We start from the raw sequence: 11342 nt of genomic DNA on the forward strand, positions 1-11342 counted from the left end.
ATCCACACCTGGAAGAGGGACATGTCTTTTGACCTTTGCATTAAGTTAAGAGAAAATGGTGAGCAGTAAAAAAAAAAAAAGAAAACTAAGATGACCTTGTCTTTGCAGTGTTTCACTATTAATATTAATATTAATGGTATTGTTAATATAATCTAATTTCCACTGTGTTTTCCTCTTAGCCCATTGGTGTTCTATGTTTCTGTAAGTTATTATTTAACTCAGAGGCAGATGGTGATTTTCTCGTTACTTTTAATAGATTTATAACCTCCCATTTCTATGGAGAAACAACATGTTCTGTCATTTCAACTTTGGGAATTTATTATGAAATTCATACATACTATATATTATTATTTTATTTTATTTTTAAACTTTACAATATTGTATTAGTTTTGCCAAATATCGAAATGAATCCACCACAGGTATACCCGAGTTCCCCATCCTGAACCCTCCTCCCTCCCCTACCCTCCCTCTGGGTCGTCAGAACTTTATACCCCCTCCTTGATCAGTCCTTAGAAGTGGGCCAACTTGAGAAGTTCAGTGCAGCTCTGTGCAGCTGAGGTACACCTGAAGTGGCTCATGACTAAGGAACAGCAGTAGGTCTGTCCTTGTCGTGGTGTTCTGAGTGGTCCGTCTTTGAGTCTATCAGAGCCTCATCATGATACTTAGGCTAGGAATGCAGCACTCTCTGTGTGGTTGCTTACTCTCACTACTTGCTTTCTGCTTCCATTTGTTTATGAAAGGAGATTTACTGTCATAGTCTTTGGCATGGCTCTGTAGACGATGTGTCTTTTTGTTTGCTAGTATGATCTATATGCTACCTTTGTCTGTAGCTTTACTACGATGTGTCCAGGTGTGCTTCCTGAATCTATGGAAACATAGCCTCCCTAAATTCTGGAAAGTATCAACTGTTTCTCTGTGAATATTATTATTCTAAAATTTAGCCAGGTTACCACTTTTGGCATGCCTACAAGATGTACTTAATACCTCGTTAGTATTAAGTCCATTTCTTAAGTCTCTTGCCATCTCTTTAATCTTTTACTTCATGTGTCTTTCTATGAGGTAGTCTATATAACTTCTTTCATCTATATTCTAAATCAACAATTCTTCATCCAGCTGTGTATCTTCCGCTGTTTAAAATTTCTTGGAAAAAATTTATAAGAATACAGTAATATTAGGGAGGTTTAACACCACACTTACAGCAATAGACAGATACTTTAGATAGAAAATCAATAAGGAGACAGCAGTGGCCTTCAATGACATGTTAGTCCAGTTGGATGGAATAAATATTTATAGAATATTCCATCCAGACGTAGCAGAATATACATTCTTTTCAAGTACACGTGGAACATTGTCCAGGATAGACCCCATGCTATGCCACAAAAAACCCAAGTCTCAACAAACTTAAGAGAGCAGTAATTGCACCAAGCATTTTCTCTAACCACACTGTATGAAATTAGAAAATAATTACATAAAGAAAATGCAAAAACCACAAACACATGGAGACAAAAGAATATGATAGGAAAAAAGAACAGTGCATCAGTGATGAAATCAAAGAGGAAGTTAGAAAATACCTGGAGACAAATGAAAACAAACACACATGTTTCCAAAACCTATAGGATGCAGCAAAAGCAGTTCTAAGAGGAAAGCTTATAGCCATACAGGTCTACCTCAAAAACCAAGGAACATCTCCAATAAAGAACCTAACCTACCATCTAAAGGAATTAGAAAAAGAACAAGCCAAGCCCAAGGTCAGCAGAAGGAAGGAAATAATAAAGATCAGAGAAGAAATCAATAAAAAAGAGACAGGAGAGAAGCAGTAATTTGAAAGGAGCCTAGGTCAGACCCACCTACTGATCTTGGAGTGTCTCTTGGAGAGGTAGGAGAAATCTGGAGCTCATTCTGGGGACATAGATACTGGTGGAAGCAATTTTGGAAAGCTTTTTCTGCCACATGGACACTGGTGCTGGCAAGTATCATTTTGACATCTTCCCCCTGGCTTATAAGTCTCAGGACCAAGCCTTGCTCCTGACCACAAGCCTATGGGCACCAGGATTGGATGTCTCAGGTCAAGTAACTGGCCAGGCAGAGACACAGGCCCATCCACCAGCATCCAGTGTGCCTTATGATACCCTGAGCCCACAGGTGCCACTGGACACAAGCCTGTCCACCAGAGTGCCTAGGATCTGTCCCACACATGAGAGCACAGGCACTAGACCTGGGACACCCAGGGTCCTGCAGCCAGAGCCCCAGGACCCAGCTCTGCCCACCATGGAGTTGCTAGTAGCCCTAGGACAGCCTGGACCTCAGTCCCACCCACCAGCAGGTCAGCACCAGCTCTGAGATACCTTGGCCTCCTCAGCCAGCTGTGCCAGGACCCAGCCCCACTCACCAGTGAACCAGTGTTAGTTTTTGGATACACTAGACCTTGCAGCCAGCTCTATCTGGAATGGGTCCCATCCAACAGAAGGTGGAAACTAGATCTAGGCTGCTCTTGGATACTGTCCAGCAGCTGCTTCAACATCTTTGTCTGTGAGAAAGCCCAAAGTGCTTGTCATTGAACAGATGTTGATGTGCCAAGGACGAGATGCACAGTCAGTGTTACTGTCTAATCTGGGTTACTAAAACTGTTACCAAACCAAACTTGGATCCACTAGCCAGCACAGAGTAAAGCCAATCTACTGACACCAGGTTGTGGCAAAGGAAAGTACACTGTTTATGGCAAGCATCAAGCAAGGAGCATGGGCAGCTAATACTCAAAAGATCTGAACTCTCTAGTGGCCTTCAGGGAAGGGTTTTTTAAAACAGAGTGAGGGAGAGGGTAACAGGGTGTGTGACCAGCACACACACATTCTTCTGATTGGTTGGTGATGAAGTATAATGGGAGTGAGCATCATCAACCTACTAGTTCCAACTAGTTTGGGGTCTATGATCCCAATGCTTGTGGTCAGCATAGAGTTAACTTCTTTCACCTGGTGGGGTTTCAGTATCTGCAAACAGCTCAAAGTATATGGCTCAGAATATTATCTATAGCCCTTCAGGAGAAACTGAGGTCCTTGATTTTGTGTAATGGCCAAACTATTATTATTTTGTCTTGCTTGACTCTTTTCCTTTGTCTCTGTATTTTCTCGCTTCTCTGATTCAGTTTTACTCTTTGGAATTCAGAGAAGATATAGCATGCTAAACTTTTCCTGCAAACAAGAGGCAGGTGGAAGACATATGGGGAGGGCATCTCTCCTCGAAATCTACATAGTGTCCTGCTCAGTTACAGTAATGTGTAATGATACTAGTAACGGGCTCATTGGCCCTCAGTCCTGGCTCTCCTTTTCCCAAGGTAAGCACTTGAGGTATGATGAGCTACCAGACTGCTTCCAAACCGGGCTGGAAATACCAGAACTTTCTGCCCCCTCCTTGCTCAGGCATTGTCCCCTTTATGCCTGCACTATTCAGTAAAGCTCCCTCTAGTGTCCTATCCTCTAGGAGAAGGACATGGCAACCCACTCCAGTGTTCTTGCCTGGAGAATCCCAGGGACGGGGGAGCCTGGTGGGCTGCCGTCTCTGGGGTGGCACAGAGTCAGACACGACTGAAGCGACTTAGCAGGAGTGTCCTGTCCTGGCTCATTCTTTCTCTCTAGCTCACAGGCTTCCACTGAGGGTGAAATCCTGTATGTATTTGGTCTCTACAAAAGGGTTTTATACTTTCTGGATGGGCTCAAGAAAAGTTATATTTTTTGTATATTTTTGTGTTTGTCTCATTGTTTGGCTGAGAGTGATTCCTTACAAGTTTCTACATCCTAATCCAAAGGAGAATTTTCAAACAATTTAAGAATACAAATAGAAAACTTGACACAGTTAACCAAAACTGGGGTTCTAATAATGAATTTAATAATATATAATACAGTTTCAATTTCCGTGCTTGTGATGGGTCTGTTAAGATTTTCTATTTCTTCCTGTTCCAGTTTTGGAAAGTTGTACTTTTCTAAGAATTTATCCATTTCTTCCACGTTATCCATTTTATTGGCATATAATTGTTGATAGTAGTCTCTTATGATCCTTTGTATTTCTGTGTTGTCTATTGTGATCTCTCCATTTTCATTTCTAATTTTATTGATTTGATTTTTCTCCCTTTGTTTCTTGATGAGTCTGGCTAATGGTTTGTCAATTTTATTTATCCTTTCAAAGAACCAGCTTTTGGCTTTGTTGATTTTTGCTATGGTCTCTTTTGTTTCTTTTGCATTTATTTCTGCCCTAATTTTTAAGATTTCTTTCCTTCTACTAACCCTGGGGTTCTTCATTTCTTCCTTTTCTAGTTGCTTTAGGTGTAGGGTTAGGTTATTTATTTGACTTTTTTCTTGTTTTTTTAGTTCTAATGAGATGGATAAAACTGGAACCTATTATACAGAGTGAAGTAAGCCAGAAAGAAAAACACCAATACAGTATACTAACACATATATATGGAATTTAGAAAGATGGTAACAATAACCCTGTGTACGAGACAGCAAAAGAGACACCCATGTATAGATCAGTTTTATGGACTCTGTGGGAGAGGGAGAGGGTGGGGAGATTTGGGAGAATAGCATTGAAACATGTATAATATCATGTATGAAACGAGTCGCCAGTCCAGGTTCGATGCACGGTACTGGATGCTTGGGGCTGGTGCACTGGGACGACCCAGAGGGAGGGTAGGGGAGGGAGGAGGGTTCAGGATGGGGAACTCGGGTATACCTGTGGTGGATTCATTTCGATATTTGGCAAAACTAATACAATATTGTAAAGTTTAAAAATAAAATAAAATAATAATATATAGTATGTATGAATTTCATAATAAATTCCCAAAGTTGAAATGACAGAACATGTTGTTTCTCCATAGAAATGGGAGGTTATAAATCTATTAAAAGTAACGAGAAAATCACCATCTGCCTCTGAGTTAAATAATAACTTACAGAAACATAGAACACCAATGGGCTAAGAGGAAAACACAGTGGAAATTAGATTATATTAACAATACCATTAATATTAATATTAATAGTGAAACACTGCAAAGACAAGGTCATCTTAGTTTTCTTTTTTTTTTTTTTTTACTGCTCACCATTTTCTCTTAACTTAATGCAAAGGTCAAAAGACATGTCCCTCTTCCAGGTGTGGATTCATATCATCAAATAACCATGTTTGAAAACAAACCTCAAGGAAGCACACCCAGGTTTATCCCAGGTCACCTCCCCACACATTTTGGGACAATGCCTGTGGCTCACAGGCTGTAGGACCCTCATTGGCTGTTCCACTGGACACTGGTGCTTGAGCTACTCTCATTGGGCACTCTTGTTATCCTATGATACATAATTGTGGGTCACAAAACTTTTCTTTTAAATGTGGTGAGAAATAGTAGGTAAAAAATTAGAATTTGGTAAGTCTGAACATACCAATAATGGAGTATGGAATACTAACTTCATAATTCAGAGATCTGGAGAAGTAAACTGATATTTTTGTACTATTTTTGGTTTCTCACTTACGTATCGTAAATAATTCTGAATATGGGGTATGTTGAAACAAATTTAATTGTGGTAACTTTGACTTTTCTTATCAGTTTCTTCACTTTACTTTTTTGTCATTTCCCACATAAAATATTCTGGATTACTGTACCCTATTTCTTAGACACTTACAGAATAAAAGAGTAAATAAAATGTTTACAAAACTGATAATGACCCTAGAGATCACCAGAAAGGCTGAAACAGGAATTATTTCTTGAACTTTTAAATTCAGCTATTTCTGCAACATATTTCAGTTTATGCTTATGTTTTACAATGAATTCTGTAATACAGACAATGTCGAAAACAGTTTGAATGGGGTATGCTTGTCGACTTAATACTGTTTTCCTAAGGTGGGAATTGATAGTTTGTTATTTAAGCTGTAAAGTCCTTGCTCTAATTTGTATTTTCAAGCTAACACTGTTAGATCATGTTTACACTTTAGGTGTCTGTTTTCCTCAATCACCCTCTAAAGTGAAAAACAACATATTCTCATTTCCCCTCCAGGCCTTTACCATCGAACCCCATTTTCCCTCCCTCCCTCCTTCCTAGAGGTCATGTGTGTCACTCACCCTTGCATTTCTGCTTCATGGCCCATATGGTGCAGTTGTAACACTCGTTTATTAATGCCTGTATTTGATTATTGGATTCACTAAATGTAAAATACACCTAACACAATAAAAATCATCCTAGTTCATTCACAGGAATTCATACATAATATATCTTTCTGACCAGTGTGCGAGAAAAGTTCTGAAAAACATTTGTATATCATATGGCCAGACACTGAGATACTGAAGCAGCAAACAATGAACACAACAGAAATTATGTCATTTTGGAAAACACTAATTTTTTAATTAATTTATTTTTTATTGAAAGATAAACAGTATTTTTCTTATGGGTCCACAGTTCTGTTTTGAATCTTGATGGCTCTGCAGTGAGCTTTTCACTTCCAAAACTGTATCCTCGTTGTATAAGACCATGCCAAGGTCCCATCCAGAGAAATTTAATTGCAGGTGATTTGGTGGAAGTTTTTCCTGATAATCCTTGGGAACCATATCACTTTTTCTAATTCTTTCTTAAGATTTTTCTAGAGGATTTCCCTGGTTTTCCAGTGGCTGAGACTCTGCACTCCCAAGGAGGGGTCCCAATTTCAATCCTGGGTTGGGGAACTAGATTGTGCATGCCACAACGAAGAACTGCTGCAGTGAAATAAATGAATAAAAAATGATTTTCTAATATTCCACAAACATAATGAATAATAACCCTGATAAGGGGACTCATTTAATATAAATCTGTACTCCAATGATCCCAAGGAGATCTGAAGTGTGTAGCTGTAGGCCTAGAAACACTAGATGCAGTATTCACTTGCTGATGGGAGGAGCCTTGGCCTCGGGGTGTCCTGAAGCTGGTGTCAGCCCATAGGTAGGTCGGGCCAAATTCTAGGGCCAATGACTGAGCAGCCCAAAGTATCCCTGGGGTCCTGGGGATGGCACCAGCCATGAACTGAGAATTTCCAGGTGTATCACCTGGATTTAGAAAAGGCAGAGGAACCAGAGATCAAATTGCCAACATCTATCGGATAATAGAAAAAGTGAAAGTGTTAGTCGCTCAGTCATGGGTAACTCTTTCTGCCTCCATAGACTGTAGCCACCAGGCTCCTCTATCCACTGGAGTTTCCAGGCAAGAACACTGGAGTAGGTTGCCATTTCCTTCTCCAGGGAATCTTCCCAATTGAGGGATCAAACCCAAATCTCCCACACTGCAGACAAATTCTTTACCATCTGAGCCATCAAGAAGATAGAAAAAGCAAGGGAATTAAAAAAAAAAAAAAAAAAGCTTCTATTTCTGCATCATTGACTACACTAAAGCCTTTGAATGTGTGGATCACAATAAAGTGTGGAAAATTCTTAAAGTGATGAGAATACCAGACCACCTTAACTGCCTCCTGAGAAATCTGTATACAGGTTCAAGAAGCAACAGTTAGAACTGGACATGGAACAATGGACTGGTTCAAAGTTGGAAAAGAGTAAGTCAAGGCTGTATAGTGTCACCATGATTTTCTAATTTCTGTGCAGAATACATCAGGTGAAATGCCAGGCTAGATGAATCACAGGCTGGAATCAAGATTGCCAGGAAAAATACCAATAAAAACAGATATGCATATGACATTACTCTAATGGCAGAAAGTGACGAAGAAGTAAAGAGCCTCTTGGTGAAGGTGAAAGAAGAGACTGGAAAAGCTGGCTTAAAACTCAACATTCAAAAATCTAAGACTGTGGCATCTTGTCCCATCACTGTGGCAAATAGATGGGAAAACAATGAAAACCGTGAGAGACTTTATTTTCTTGGGCTCCAAAATCACTGTGAACAGTGACTGCAGCCATGAAATTAAAAGATGCTTGCTCCTTGGAAGAAAAGCTTTAACAAACCTATACAGCACATTAAAAAGCAGAGGTGTCACTTTGTCAACAAAGGTCAGTCTTGTCAAAACTATGCTTTCTCCAGTAGTCATGTACAGATGTTAGATTTGGACCATAAAGAAGGCTGAGCACCAAAGAATTGATGCTTTTGAACTGTGCTGCTGGAGAAAACACTTGAGAGTCCTTTAGACTGTAAGATTAAGCCAGTCATTCCTAAAGGGAATCAACACTGAATGTTCATTAGAAGGACTGGTGCTGAAGCTGAAGACCCAATGCTTTGGCCACCTGATCCGAAGAGCCAAGTCATGGGTAAAGACCCTGAGCTGGGAAAGAGAGAAGGCAAAAGGAGAAGGAAGTCACAAAGGATGGAGATGGTTAGTTAGCGTCACCGACTCAATGGACATGAATTTGAGCAAAATCTAGGAGATAGTAGAGGACAGAGGAGCCTACCATGCTATAGACCGTGGGGTCAAAAAGAATCAGATTTGACTTAGCAACTGAACAACTCTAAGCCCTGTGAGTGTGTCACCTCAATGTCATTTCAGCAAAAGTTTTGCTTAGGAAAGTTTATGCTATTGCAGAGACCATAGTTTTCACTTCCTGTAAACCCAGTGATTATTTCAGAATGTCATCTCTTAGAAGGGAGTGGTAAGGTACTCAAGGTTGCAAAAAGCAACAGCATAATACCCTTTAGTTATAAAATATATGAATATTAATAGACCACACTCCAGATGCTTAGGCACTTAAATGCTAACATGTCTAATTGGTAGGATTATAGGTGATTGGTTCTTATAAATAATTTCAAGTGATAAATGTGTCATTTTAGGGCAGCCATCTGGACTCATCTGTTTATTTGTTTTGTTGATTATATTAGTCAGCTAGGCTTGCCATAACAAAATACTGTAGACTAGATGGCATAAACAACAGAAGTTCATTTTCTCACAGTTCTGGAGGATGGAAATCTGAGAATGAAGTAGTAGTGTCAGTTTCTGGTGAAAGTTCTCTTTCTGTCTTGCTAGTGGTCATCTTCTTGTTGGGTCCTCACATGTAGGGGAAAGATCTGGTATCTCTCCTCTTCCGTATGGCCACAGTCCTATCCAATTATGCCCCTGCTCCCATCTCAATTAATTACCTAAATACCCTATCTCCAGCTCCAGTCACACTTGGGGTTAGGGCTTCAACATATTAATTTTTTGGAGGGGAGCCAATTCGGTTCATAGCACCTGTGCTCACCACAAACACCAAAAATACTTGGTTCATAAAACAGTGAATTCTGTTCAGGACAAGAACCAGGCCAGAAGTTCTGTGCTGCAGCTCGTTATCAGGTATTAGATATCTGAGCTGATGCCCAATGAAAGAAGTGATGTGCTTAGCAAAGCGGGTGTTAGCAAGAGCCTCTTGCCTCTCCCCATCCAACCCCAGCCTTTCACGTCCCCTGGCTTTAGCTGAAAAGCACTTTCCAAGAAGCAAGAAGAGTCCCCCTAAAATTCTAGCCCTTACACACCTTAGAAGATCAAATCAGACCCTTTGTTTTCATTTCTTCATTTCTGAGACAAGGGGGCTAGTGCACATGACCTCTTCTCCCAAGGCTCTCTATCTCTATGATTCCAACTTCCAGGAAGAGCACTTAGTATCCATGTAGGAGGGCACACATGTTGAATAATATCCTGCAAACTGAGAAGGAATTTGACACCAAAAAAACAGAGGGAGCAATGCCATAAAGTGCAATTATGAAGTTCACTGTGGGTAACTTACATAAAGGAACAAAGGAGAGAGTGGACAGATAATCCAGAGACATTCACAGCTGCACTGCACACTGACCTCCAAAAAGGGTACAAGAGAATTCACAGGGGCCAAAGCTAAAAGTAGAATCTGATTACCAAGACAGAAGCACAGGTGCAGCGACTGGAATCGGGGTTCCTCCCCTCAGGGGTTTCCTGACCATTAGCTATCTATGTCAGCAAAATCCATTCTTGCAGGTTTCATATCAGATGAAGGCAAGGGCAAAAGTTGACAGGGTACTCATCTGGCTTGGACTCACTTCTTGTAAATTAGGCTAAAGCTCAATCATGTGAAAAGAGGGGAGCTTAGGACTGTGCGAATTAAGATGGAATTGACAAAATGGAGTTGATGTGGTTCAGCCACACAATCCCCAAGTCAGGACCCACGTGATCTGGACAGAAGCGGCCTCTCCCGTGTGCCAAATCTGCTACAATAGCTTTCCTGCACTCATTTTATTTTGCTGAAAAGTACCCTTGTGTACTTTCATTCCTTAGAAGACCACCAGAAATGAACCACAGGAGCCCATACTAAACCTATTGGTCGTATTTATTATTTTACTGCTTCATTAGAAATGAAAAAAAATTTGTGAGAAGGTGCAAAACCATGGAACCTAAGGATTATGAAGCAATAGAGGGAATCATTGTAGAAAGTTAAAAGCAGCTTATCTTATGGGAGTTCAAAGACTAGACACAAAGATCATCAATTGTGAGATTATTGACAGCATCTGCCTGCTGGAATTTATGCACCAATGGAACTGTCAAGATGCGGGGACTTTGGCTACCCCTGACCTCTTAGCCAGGGGCTATGGGTGAAAAGACATCAGAAGATACCTAAAATCTCTACAAAGATTTGCCAAAAGCAAAACACTCAAGCAATGCTGGAATTTGCTCTTGCAAGGAGGTCCCCATTTTGCATTTCAGCACACTCTTTCTCCTGCTGAATAGCTGGGGGAAAAAACAAATACACACACACACACACACACACAAATTATTATGAGGATATTTTCCCAAGATTAAGTTCAATTTCTTCCAAAAGAGCTCATTGCCAAATCACTGGAGTCTGCCATAAGAAAGAAAGTGTTAGTTGCTCAGCCATCTTCAACTCTGCAATCCCATGACCTGTAGCTCTCCAGGCTCTTCTGTCCATGGGATTTCCCAGGCAAGAATACTGGAGTGAATTGCCATTTCCTTCTCCAGGGGACGTTCCCAAACCAGGGATCGAACCTGAGTCTCCCCATTGCAGGCGGATTCTTTACTGTCTGAGCCACCGGGGAGGCTGCCATACCTTCTTTAAATTTAGAATGCCAAGGCACTAACCACAAATCCTCAGTGAGGTATGTGTGTGTGCAATGTAATGAACAAAACGTTTGTTAGACTCAACTGTAGTTTTTTTTTTTTTTTTTTCCCCATTTGAGAGGTAGATATATGCTATTTTCATTTTTTCCACAGGTTGCTCTGAGACTGTGGGACAACCGAAGCATTTTCTTCAGAATTATCTATCACTATACAATTAGAAAGGAATGCCTTTTCAGACAATCTTGACTAACTTTGAAACTTTCAGATAAAACTATATGACAAAACGTTTCTCTTGGCTTGGAGTTTCTCCAAGCAGGCTATAA

The sequence above is a fragment of the Bos grunniens genome, chromosome X, assembly GCF_055505025.1.
Source record: "Bos grunniens cultivar Pamir isolate PY7600 chromosome X, Bosgru_T2T1.0, whole genome shotgun sequence".
NCBI lineage: Eukaryota > Metazoa > Chordata > Mammalia > Artiodactyla > Bovidae > Bos > Bos grunniens.